Source organism: Pleuronectes platessa, chromosome 3 (assembly GCF_947347685.1).
Source record: "Pleuronectes platessa chromosome 3, fPlePla1.1, whole genome shotgun sequence".
Classification (NCBI taxonomy): domain Eukaryota; kingdom Metazoa; phylum Chordata; class Actinopteri; order Pleuronectiformes; family Pleuronectidae; genus Pleuronectes; species Pleuronectes platessa.
Window position 1 is genome coordinate 17,735,437 of NC_070628.1, and position 13,057 is coordinate 17,748,493.

Below are 13,057 nucleotides of genomic sequence, written 5' to 3' on the forward strand. Positions count from 1 at the left end.
ACACTCATCTGAATTTGAAGTTGATCTGATGAAAGCCCTGGGACAAGTACGTAAAAGTAAAAATGTGGGATATTGCCAAAATGGCCACTAAAAGCAAAATGGCGGACTTCCTGTTGCGTTTTTCATAATGCTCCATGAGACTTTTTTTCATGACTGGTCACGATACACCTATATCCAGATTTTGATGAAAATCCGTTATGTGGAAACCTAGGGGCTGGTTCCAGGGGGCGCTGTAGAGCCATTTTGCCACGCCCAATTCCAATTACTCCAGAATACTAAAATATCCGCAGACCTTGAATTTCCTGCAAAGTTTCATAACTTTTTGAGCATGTCTAGACCCTGAAAAAGCCCCCCAAAGGGAAATAATAATAATAATAATAATAAAAATCCTTACAGATTCAATAGGGCCTCTCACCATTCGGTGCTCGGGCCCTAATAATGCCTACAATTTCAATAGGGCCTCTCACCATTCGGTGCTCGGGCCCTAACTAGGGCTACGTTGTAGCACTTGCGGGCCCGAGCACCCGCACGTTGAAGCCTGTTGCGGTCGGTGGAGAGAGCGATCGATGACCAAGCGCACATCATCGATCGAGCATGCACTTCTCCACGTTGTATGCGTTTTGCGCTCTGCGGCAGTAGGTTTGCCAGTAGGTGGCGCCATCACTATTATTACGCACAGACATATATATCTGTTCATGTAGGCGCTCTGATACAGCGTGAGCAATTTTGTGTCAATCGGACAATGTTAACACAACTTAATTTTCACACTGATCAGTAGGTGGCGCTCTGACCCTGAACTAATATTTATATGTGGAGCTGTTCAGATCAGTATTGTGATCATAGGTCAGTAGTTTGGAGCCGGTTGGATAATGCAGAGTGGATTAACAAAGTACTTCCTGTTTCCTGGCGAATCAGTAGGTGGCGTTATGACACTGAGGAAATATTGACACATAGAGCTGTTCAGGCTTGTACTCTTATCATGTGACAGAAGTTTGGTAGTGATAGGACAATGCACAGTGGACTTATGAAAACATCGTGTCCTTTGGCGAAGGATGATCCTTCGCCAAACATCAATGTTTACATGGTTTGAGGAAATGTCACAATTCTGACCTTGATTCAATGACTTGACTGAGCTCATTTGAGCTGTATATCTTAAAGCAGCCAGGAGCAGTTCATCAAAGTATAAAACATGTCACTTCCTGTAGCCACCAGGGGGCGCTGTAATTTCAAGTCATAATTTCTGTGTAGATGTCATCAGGATGGCACCCTTGTCTTACATGTCTAGTTTGGACTCGATTGGACAATGTATGTCCGAGATACAGAACCTCGTGTTTTGATGGCGTTTAATCAAACTCAAGACGCCACGCCACGGTCACACGGTGTGACGAAAGGTCAATCTCTTAATAACTTTTTATCTCCATCTTGTTGTGATGGCACTGATCTTATTTTGAAGTTAATCTGATGAAAGCCCTGGGACAAGTGCATCAAGTAAAAATGTGGAATATGGAAAAAAAATGGCCACTTAATCCAAAATGGCGGCCTCCCTGTTTGGTCAAGCATACCTATCCAAGATATTTTTTTGTTTGTTATGAAACGACACATGTCCCGATAGATTTGTATAAATGTCGGCCATCGTAGTGCCGGGGTTGCCCTATAGGGGGCGCTGGTCAGTTTTTTTGCCACGCCCATTTCTTAAAACCATATGAATATCTTCAGGGGGGGGCTGTTGTTACACACATGTAGTTTGAGAGAGATAGAATCATGAACACTGAAGTTACAGCAATTTCGTGTTTCACGGCGAGTTGATGAACTTTAATGCCACGCCATTCATATGGCGTTTGACGAAAAGTCACGGTAATCTTATGTCTTCATTGTCAATGTCTTGGGACCCATTTGATACAGTTTGACATGGTTGAGGTCAGTGGATGAGGAGAAATTCATCCAAGTGTAAGACAAGCAAAAAACAAGACATTTCCTGTTGCCACCAGGGGGCGCTGCGGTTTTAAGTCATCATTTATGCATAGATGTCATCAGGCGGGGACTATTGTCTTACATGTCTAGTTTGGACTTGATTGGAACATGTATGTCCGAGATACAGATACCCGTGTTTTGATGGCGTGTAACCAATTTTTAGCGCCATGCCACGGTCACACGGTGTGATAAAAAAAAAATCCCTCAATCATTTTTTATCTCCATCTTGTTGTGATGACACTCACCTGAATTTGAAGTTGATCTGATGAAAGCCCTGGGACAAGTACGTAAAAGTAAAAATGTGGGATATTGCCAAAATGGCCACTAAAAGCAAAATGGCGGACTTCCTGTTGCGTTTTTCATAATGCTCCATGAGACTTTTTTTCATGACTGGTCACGATACACCTATATCCAGATTTTGATGAAAATCCGTTATGTGGAAACCTAGGGGCTGGTTCCAGGGGGCGCTGTAGAGCCATTTTGCCACGCCCAATTCCAATTACTCCAGAATACTAAAATATCCGCAGACCTTGAATTTCCTGCAAAGTTTCATAACTTTTTGAGCATGTCTAGACCCTGAAAAAGCCCCCCAAAGGGAAATAATAATAACAATAATAATAATAATAATAAAAATCCTTACAGATTCAATAGGGCCTCTCACCATTCGGTGCTCGGGCCCTAACTAGGGCTACGTTGTAGCACTTGCGGGCCCGAGCACCCGCACGTTGAAGCCTGTTGCGGTCGGTGGAGAGAGCGATCGATGACCAAGCGCACATCATCGATCGAGCATGCACTTCTCAACGTTGCATGCGTTTCGGCTCTGCGGCAGTAGGTTTGCCAGTAGGTGGCGCCATCACTATTATTACACACAGACTTATAGATCTGTTCAAGTAGCCGCTCTGATGTAGCGTGAGCAGTTTCGTGGCAATTGGAAAATTTTACCACAATGTAATTTTCACACTGATCAGTAGGTGGCGCTATGACCGTGAACTAATGTTTATATATGGAGCTGTTCAGATCAGGATTGTGATCATAGGTCAGAAGTTTGGAGCCCGTTGGATAAGGCAGTGTGGATTAACAAAGTACTTCCTGTTTCATGGATAATCAGTAGGTGGCGCTATGACACTGAGGAAATATTGACACATAGAGCTGTTCAGGCTTGTACTCTTATCATGTGACAGAAGTTTGGTAGTGATAGGACAATGCACAGTGGACTTATGAAAACATCGTGTCCTTTGGCGAAGGATGATCCTTCGCCGCACCTCAATGTTTAAATGGTTTGAGGAAATGTCACAATTCTGACCTTGATTCAATGACTTGACTGAGCTCATTTGAGCTGTATATCTTAAAGCAGCCAGGAGCAGTTCATCAAAGAATAAAACATGTCAATTCATGTTGCCACCAGGGGGCGCTGTGATTTCAAGTCATAATTTCTGTGTAGATGTCATCAGGATGGCACCCTTGTCTTACATGTCTAGTTTGGACTCGATTGGACAATGTATGTCCGAGATACAGAACCTCGTGTTTTGATGGCGTTTAATCAAACTCAAGACGCCACGCCACGGTCACACGGTGTGACGAAAGGTCAATCTCTTAATCACTTTTTATCTCCATCTTGTTGTGATGGCACTGATCCTAATTTGAAGTTTATCTGATGAAAGCCCTGGGACAAGTGCATCAAGTAAAAATGTGGAATATGGAAAAAAAATGGCCACTTAATCCAAAATGGCGGCCTTCCTGTTTGGTCAAGCATACCTATCCAAGATATTTTTTTGTTTGTTATGAAACGACACATGTCCCGATAGATTTGTATAAATGTCGGCCATCGTAGTGCCGGGGTTGCCCTATAGGGGGCGCTGGTCAGTTTTTTTGCCACGCCCATTTCTTAAAACCATATGAATATCTTCAGGGGGGGGCTGTTGTTACACACATGTAGTTTGAGAGAGATAGAATCATGAACACTGAAGTTACAGCAATTTCGTGTTTCACGGCGAGTTGATGAACTTTAATGACACGCCATTCATATGGCGTTTGACGAAAAGTCACGGTAATCTTATGTCTTCATTGTCAATGTCTTGGGACCCATTTGATACAGTTTGACATGGTTGAGGTCAGTGGATGAGGAGAAATTCATCCAAGTGTAAGACAAGCAAAAAACAAGACATTTCCTGTTGCCACCAGGGGGCGCTGCGGTTTTAAGTCATCATTTATGCATAGATGTCATCAGGCGGGGACTATTGTCTTACATGTCTAGTTTGGACTTGATTGGAACATGTATGTCCGAGATACAGATGCCCGTGTTTTGATGGCGTGTAACCAATTTTTAACGCCATGCCACGGTCACACGGTGTGATAAAAAAAAAATCCCTCAATCATTTTTTATCTCCATCTTGTTGTGATGACACTCATCTGAATTTGAAGTTGATCTGATGAAAGCCCTGGGACAAGTACGTAAAAGTAAAAATGTGGGATATTGCCAAAATGGCCACTAAAAGCAAAATGGCAGACTTCCTGTTGCGTTTTTCATAATGCTCCATGAGACTTTTTTTCATGACTGGTCACGATACACCTATATCCAGATTTTGATGAAAATCCGTTATGTGGAAACCTAGGGGCTGGTTCCAGGGGGCGCTGTAGAGCCATTTTGCCACGCCCAATTCCAATTACTCCAGAATACTAAAATATCCGCAGACCTTGAATTTCCTGCAAAGTTTCATAACTATTTGAGCATGTCTAGACCCTGAAAAAGCCCCCCAAAGGGAAATAATAATAATAATAATAATAATAATAATAAAAATCCTTACAGATTCAATAGGGCCTCTCACCATTCGGTGCTCGGGCCCTAACTAGGGCTACGTTGTAGCACTGGCGGGCCCGAGCACCCGCACGTTGAAGCCTGTTGCGGTCGGTGGAGAGAGCAATCGATGACTAAGCGCACATCATCGATCGAGCATGCACTTCTCCACGTTGCATGCGTTTTGCGCTCTGCGGCAGTAGGTTTGCCAGTAGGTGGCGCCATCACTATTATTACACACAGACTTATAGATCTGTTCAAGTAGCCGCTCTGATGTAGCGTGAGCAGTTTCGTGTCAATTGGAAAATTTTACCACAATGTAATTTTCACAATGATCAGTAGGTGGCGCTATGACCCTGAACTAATATTTATATGTGGAGCTGTTCAGAATAGTATTGTGATCATAGGTCAGTAGTTTGGAGCCGGTTGGATAATGCAGAGTGGATTAACAAAGTACTTCCTGTTTCCTGGCGAATCAGTAGGTGGCGCTATGACACTGAGGAAATATTGACACATAGAGCTGTTCAGGCTTGGACTCTGACCATGTGACAGAAGTTTTGTAGTGATAGGACAATGCACAGTGGAGTTATGATAACATCGTGTCCTTTGGCGAAGGAAAATCCTTCGCCGCACATCAATGTTTACACGGTTTGAGGAAACGTCACAATTCTGACCATGATCTAATGACTTGACTGATCTGATTTGAGCTGTATATTGTAAATCAGCCAGGAGCAGTTCATCAAAGTATAAAACATGTCACTTCCTGTAGCCACCAGGGGGCGCTGTAATTTCAAGTCATAATTTCTGTGTAGATGTCATCAGGATGGCACCCTTGTCTTACATGTCTAGTTTGGACTCGATTGGACAATGTATGTCCGAGATACAGAACCTCGTGTTTTGATGGCGTTTAATCAAACTCAAGACGCCACGCCACGGTCACACGGTGTGACGAAAGGTCAATCTCTTAATCACTTTTTATCTCCATCTTGTTGTGATGGCACTGATCTTAATTTGAAGTTAATCTGATGAAAGCCCTGGGACAAGTGCATCAAGTAAAAATGTGGAATATGGAAAAAAAATGGCCACTTAATCCAAAATGGCGGCCTCCCTGTTTGGTCAAGCATACCTATCCAAGATATTTTTTTGTTTGTTATGAAACGACACATGTCCCGATAGATTTGTATAAATGTCGGCCATCGTAGTGCCGGGGTTGCCCTATAGGGGGCGCTGGTCAGTTTTTTTGCCACGCCCATTTCTTAAAACCATATGAATATCTTCAGGGGGGGGCTGTTGTTACACACATGTAGTTTGAGAGAGATAGAATCATGAACACTGAAGTTACAGCAATTTCGTGTTTCACGGCGAGTTGATGAACTTTAATGCCACGCCATTCATATGGCGTTTGACGAAAAGTCACGGTAATCTTATGTCTTCATTGTCAATGTCTTGGGACCCATTTGATACAGTTTGACATGGTTGAGGTCAGTGGATGAGGAGAAATTCATCCAAGTGTAAGACAAGCAAAAAACAAGACATTTCCTGTTGCCACCAGGGGGCGCTGCGGTTTTAAGTCATCATTTATGCATAGATGTCATCAGGCGGGGACTATTGTCTTACATGTCTAGTTTGGACTTGATTGGAACATGTATGTCCGAGATACAGATGCCCGTGTTTTGATGGCGTGTAACCAATTTTTAACGCCATGCCACGGTCACACGGTGTGATAAAAAAAAAATCCCTCAATCATTTTTTATCTCCATCTTGTTGTGATGACACTCATCTGAATTTGAAGTTGATCTGATGAAAGCCCTGGGACAAGTACGTAAAAGTAAAAATGTGGGATATTGCCAAAATGGCCACTAAAAGCAAAATGGCGGACTTCCTGTTGCATTTTTCATAATGCTCCAATAGACTTTTTTCTATGATTAGTCACGTTACACCAGTGTCTAGATTTTGGGGAAAATCGCTTATGTGGAAACCTAGGGGCTGGTTCCAGGGGGCGCTGTTGAGCCATTTTGCCACGCCCAATTCAAATTACTCCAGAATACTAAATTGTCCGCAGACCTTGAATTTCCTGCAAAGTTTCACAACTTTTTGAGCATGTCTAGACCCTGAAAAAGCCCCCCGAAGGGAAATAATAATAATAATAAAAATCCTTACAATTTCAATAGGGCCTCTCACCTTTCGGTGCTCGGGCCCTAATAACTAGGGCTACGTTGTAGCACTAACGGGCCCGAGCACAGGCAATTTCAAGTCTGTTGCGGTCGGGGAAGAGAGAGCGATCGATGACCAAGCGCACGTCTCTGCCTTGCGTGCGTTTTAAGCTCTGCAGCAAGAATAAACGCTTCACTTCCTGTAGCCAGCAGGTGGCGCTAGGATTTTAAGTCATGGTGTCCTTGTAGATGTCATCAGATCGCGACTCTTGTCTTACATGTCTAGTTTGGAGTTGATTGGACCAAATATGTCCAAGATACAGACGCTCGTGTTTTGATGGCATGTGATCAGACTTTGACTCCACGCCATGGTCAGAGTATGGTGTTTTCCTATTTTGTAGCAGGTAAAAAAACCAGTTAAATGTCAACAGTTGTCTTTATTGTCGTTCTGTTATTTAATAAATGCAACAAACTATAGTTTTTATATATATTGTATAACTATATATATATATATATATGTATATATATAACTTTATAACCTGTGTTATCAAATATGTTGTGCGGCTCCAGACAGATTTAAATTGGGGGAAGAGGGGACGAAATGGCTTTTTCAATAGTTACATTTTGTGTCTTGATCAAACCATGGTGTTACACTGACCTCTGGTGCCTTAATATTGGCACTACAGGTGTAATTCAATATTAAGTCACTAGAGAGCAGTGTTGGACCATTAACTACAGACATGGTGTTTTCATTTTGTTTATCAAATTTATAAGCCTCACCACGGTCACACAGATTGATGAAAAGTTTAAATTTTGATAACTTTAGATCTTCATCTTGTTTTGTACACATGCATCAAATTTTTACGTTGATTTGATGAAGGCCCTACGAGAAGTGAGTCAAACTGTAAGACATAGAAAAACAAGACATTTGCTGTTGCCACCAGGGGACGCTGTGATTTTAAGTCACGATTTCTGTACCGATGTCTTCAGGTCGCGACTCTTGTCTTATGTGTATAGTTTGGACTCGATTGGACAAAATATGTCCAAGATACAGGAGCCTGTGTTTTGATGGCGTTTAATCAAACTTTGAGGCCACACCACGGTCAGACGGTTTTGCTAAAACTTAATCCTTCAATAACTTTAGATCTCCATTTTGTTGTGATGACGATCGTCTAAATTGTAAGTTGATTTGATGAAAGCTGTAGGAGGAGTACTTAAAAGAAAAAATATCGAATATGACCAAAATGGCCACTAAAGTCAAACTGGCGGGCTTCCTGTTGCGTTATTCATAATGCACTGATGGACTTTTTTGTGCATCTAGTCATGATACACAATAGTCTTTGTTTTTTTTGATGATCGGTGAATGCTAAATGAGGGGCTTTTCCGTAGGTGGCGCTATTGAGCGGTTTTGACACACCCGTTCCCAAATACTTCAGAATACGTAAACTTGCGCACATTTCTAATTTACTGTACACTTTAGAAACTTTTTGAGCACGTTAAAGCCCTCAAAAAGCCAATTCACTGAGCGAAGAAAAATAATAATAATAATAATCTTTTCAATTTCAATAGGTCCTCTCACCGATTTCGGTGCTCGGGCCCTAATAATAACTAGGGCTACGTTGTAGCACTAACGGGCCCGAGCACAGGCAATTTCAAGTCTGTTGCGGTCGGTGAAGAGAGAACGTTCAATGAGAAGCGCTCGTCTCTGCGTTGCATGCGTTTGGGCACTGCGGCAAGGACTATCGCTTCACTTACTGTAGCCAGCAGGAGGCTCTATGAACTAGAGGTAAGTAACCTTGAAACTATACTACAACAAAACCTATTGCTTTATCTATCATCATATGCTTACATGCCGCAAGGCTTTTTTAATATAAAACTGTTATAAAAGTTACCGTTTATTTAACACGTCTAATGAACAGATTGAAGCAAGTTAGCTGCAGGGTCGTATGTTTGGTTGAGACTTTATGTTTTATTATAATAAGTTAATATCAATATGCTACACGTGTAAGTTGCATGTGATAGTAACTATGTTTCACCATTATTCTGTTGAAGGCTGGTATATCCACCATTACTATTCCCACCGCGTTTATTTAGCCTGTCATGGAGTTTTAAAGTGAATATGACAGTTTAGATATGATTATAATCTCCACACATCAGTGTTGTAAACAGTTCTCAAATTAATTATATAATTATGTTTTCAAACCGAGGGAAGTGGAGAGACTTGATGTGGACTGTTATCAATAGCTCTGTGGGAGATTATCACCTTGAATATTACAGATGAGGTAGAAAGACATTTTATCTATTTTTACAATGTTGTATTTCTTTCAGTACTTTTATCAAAAGCGACTTAAAATATGTGCATTTAACCATTAGGATACAAACCCAGACCACAGTACAACGGTTCTATCTGAAATCTGTTGTGCTTCATACACAACTCAAAACATTCTTTAACAGTGCGTTTCTTCTCTTTATAGATGAGGAACTGCAGCACCTGACGTCGTCAGCAGCAACATGGTGGTCAACACGTGGACGACTGCATCATCATCAGAAGCTACACAACACTTCTAAATTCCTCCCTTAAATAAAGATGGCCTGCAACTGTTTAGTGGTAACAGTCATTGCTCATTGTCATGGATAACAATTCATTTCTATCTTTATTATTGTTGGTTAAAATAATAGAAACTTATTACAACAATGTGTATCTTTTGCTTTCTGATTTGATACACTTTAGATAAGAACCCAGTGTTTAATATTTCTGCTTTGCCATAAGAGACAAAACATGGTCAATTGGTCATCACAGCTGTGTCCTTCAGGCTCGTCCGTCCCTAATAAAATGAGAGGAAACATAAAAATAATCAGATCATAATCATTTCATCTTAGGAAATAGGTAGTGTACATCATTTTCAAATTCTCTATGAACACTGTCTGTTCTAGTAAAGTTACAATATATTATATCCACCATTACTATTCCCACCGCGTTTATTTAGCCTGTCATGGAGTTTTACAGTGAATATGACAGTTTAGATATGAGTATAATCTCCACACATAAGTGTTGTAAACAGTTCTCAAATTAATTATATAATTATGTTTTCACACCGAGGGAAGTGGAGAGACTTGATGTGGACTGTTATCAATAGCTCTGTGGGAGATTATCACCTTGAATATTACAGATGAGGTAGAAAGACATTTTATCTATTTTTACAATGTTGTATTTCTTTCAGTACTTTTATCAAAAGCGACTTAAAATATGTGCATTTAACCATTAGGATACAAACCCAGACCACAGTACAACGGTTCTATCTGAAATCTGTTGTGCTTCATACACAACACAAAACATTCTTTAACAGTGAGTTTTTTCATCTTCATAGATGAAGAACTGCAGCACCTGATGTCCTCAGCAGCAACATGGTGGAGATCTGATTTGATACACTTTAGATAAGAACCCAGTGTTTTATATTTCTGCTTTGTCATAAGAGACAGAACATGGTCATCACAGCTGTGTCCTTCAGGCTCGTCCGTCCCTAATGAAATGATAGGAAACATGAAAGTATGTCATAATTATAGAGAAAGAGTTACATATGAACAAAGTGTGTATTCTTATTTTCGGTGGATATTCAACTATGTATTTGAATATGCTTTTGGATTAAAACGTGCACTACCATGACAATGAATGTTTAGTATGGAGCTATTTCACATTAAAAGTATTGCATTATAATTTAACACATTATGTATTATGTGCAATACTTTCTAAGTAATGAAAACAGGTCTGTACCTGGAGTCAGTGTTCAGTCTGGTTGGATTCAAGTTGTGTCTTACGCTGGACATCCTAGAGGAACATTGAACACAAATACACAGATATGTTAAGTCATACATGTGCCATGTTATCTGCTTAACAGACTTTTACATGGTAATAATAAAATATGAATTCAAAGTTAATCAGATCATAATCATTTCAGCTTAGGAAATAGGTAGTGCATATTAGCCTACAATTCTGTATGACACTGTCTGTTCTAGTAAAGTTACAAGGCTATGATTTACTCATATTTAACAAAAGAATTCAGTGAAGTCTGTCTGAGATTAACGATTTAAATACTGAAGGTGGGAGACACGGTTACTTTTCACTGTAACACGTTACAACACTACTCTGAAGAAAGAGCTTTAGGACACGTACTGCTCCTTTGAACAGCTGCTCTTGCAATGCAGATGTGACTTTAAACACTCAGGTTTCTCAGGTTTCAGTTAGCATCGCTAGCCCGCTAGCGAAACTAACTTACAAGCCGACACACAGTCTCCTGTCTCAGAGTCATCCGCATAAAGTAACGCTTATATCTGCTGGGTGGACCCGCTCATGTCGTTTCATGTCGGTGTTTGTCGGTAATAACCCCAATCGAGTCGAAGAACAGTTACTGCACCCATGCGAAGATATTGTTAGCTTGCTTGTTAGCGAGCTAGTTAGCCTCCGGCGCTAGCGAAAAAGAAGCCGACACACAGTCTCCTGTCTCAGATTCATCCTTATAAACGAACGCTTATCTCTGCTTGGTGGACCTGGGTTCATGGCGGTTGTTTCGGTAACAGCTGGCATTCGCATCGAACCCGTTGATATACACTGAGCTGGTATGTAGCTCTCGGATTAGCGTCCCTTAGCTATCACGGCTGATTCAAAGGCACCCTGCGAATCACATCGAAATAAAATACTTAACGTGACTTACCACAGAAACGGAGGCGCAGACATCGTTACCGTGACCGTCAGGAGAAGGAGCAGAACATCAAAGTGTGTAATTTACTGGGTATGTGGGTGTAAGCCATTTCATGAGGCGTTCACTTGTACCTGGTTAAAGCCGAACTCACAACACACAGCACAGCTTACACTGTGGCGTCACGTGAATTTCAAACATCTATATCGCTTAAACAAGGAAGTTAAAAACAAATTTACCCCCCTCAGAGTTGTCATGAAGGAAGAACTTAGCGATTGAGACTAAAACCAAAGTTTGAGCAATGCTGTAAAAGGTTTAATTCTCCTCTAAAGTTGGCCACCCTGTAAACACAGTCTGTTAATGCATAGATAACACAAAGCATGGTCTGACACTGCCATCTAGTGACTAAATATTGCAGCACATCTGCCAGATATAGATGTTTTCATACCTCAAACTGGAAGCCACACCACGGTCACACAGTATTATGAAAAGTTGCAATTTCGTTAACTTTAGATCTTCATCTTGTTTTGAACACATGCATCAAATTTTTACGTTGATTTAATGAAGGCCCTACGAGTAGTGAATCAAACTGTAACACATAGAAAAACAAGACATTTGCTGTTGCCACCAGGGGACGCTGTGATTTTAAGTCACGATTTCTGTACCGATGTCTTCAGGTCGCGACTCTTGTCTTATGTGTATAGTTTGGACTCGATTGGACAAAATATGTCCAAGATACAGGAGCCCGTGTTTTGATGGCGTTTAATCAAACTTTGAGGCCACACCACGGTCAGACGGTTTTGCTAAAACTTAATCCTTCAATAACTTTAGATCTCCATTTTGTTGTGATGACGATCGTCTAAATTGTAAGTTGATTTGATGAAAGCTGTAGGAGGAGTACTTAAAACAAAAAATATCGAATATGACCAAAATGGCCACTAAAGTCAAACTGGCGGGCTTCCTGTTGCGTTATTCATAATGCACTGATGGACTTTTTTGTGCATCTAGTCATGATACACAATAGTCTTTGTTTTTTTTGAGGATCGGTGAATGTTAAATGAGGGGCTTTTCCGTAGGTGGCGCTCTTGAGCCATTTTGCCACGCCCTTTTCAAAATACTCCAGAATACGTAAATTTTCGCCGCCTTCGAATTTACTGCAAACTCCTACAACTTTTTGAGCACATTAAAGCCCTCAAAAAGCCAATTCATTTAAGCTAAGAAAAATAATAATAATAATAATAATAATAATCATTTCAATTTCAATAGGGCCTCCCACCGATTTCGGTGCTCGGGCCCTAATAAGAATAAATAATAATCATTTCAATTTCAATAGGTCCTCTCACCGATTTCGGTGCTCGGGCCCTAATAATAAAAATCCTTACAGATTCAATAGGGCCTCTCACCATTCGGTGCTCGGGCCCTAAATAGTTGTCAACTCAATGGAA

General features: G+C 40.9%; 1 protein-coding gene and 1 long non-coding RNA gene across 2 annotated transcripts in view; both read right to left on the minus strand.

Moving 5' to 3' along the window:
- The window catches only part of LOC128436675 (myosin-10), an 80,725-nt gene that overhangs the window by 47,794 nt on the left and 19,874 nt on the right, over positions 1–13,057 (minus strand). The gene's annotated exons all lie outside the window — the stretch shown is intronic.
- Positions 8,570–12,857, minus strand: LOC128436677 (uncharacterized). Its single transcript, XR_008338099.1, has 3 exons — positions 11,628–12,857; positions 10,691–10,744; positions 8,570–10,439 (listed from the first exon to the last, which is right to left on the minus strand). It is a non-coding gene; the product is annotated as an uncharacterized LOC128436677 (long non-coding RNA).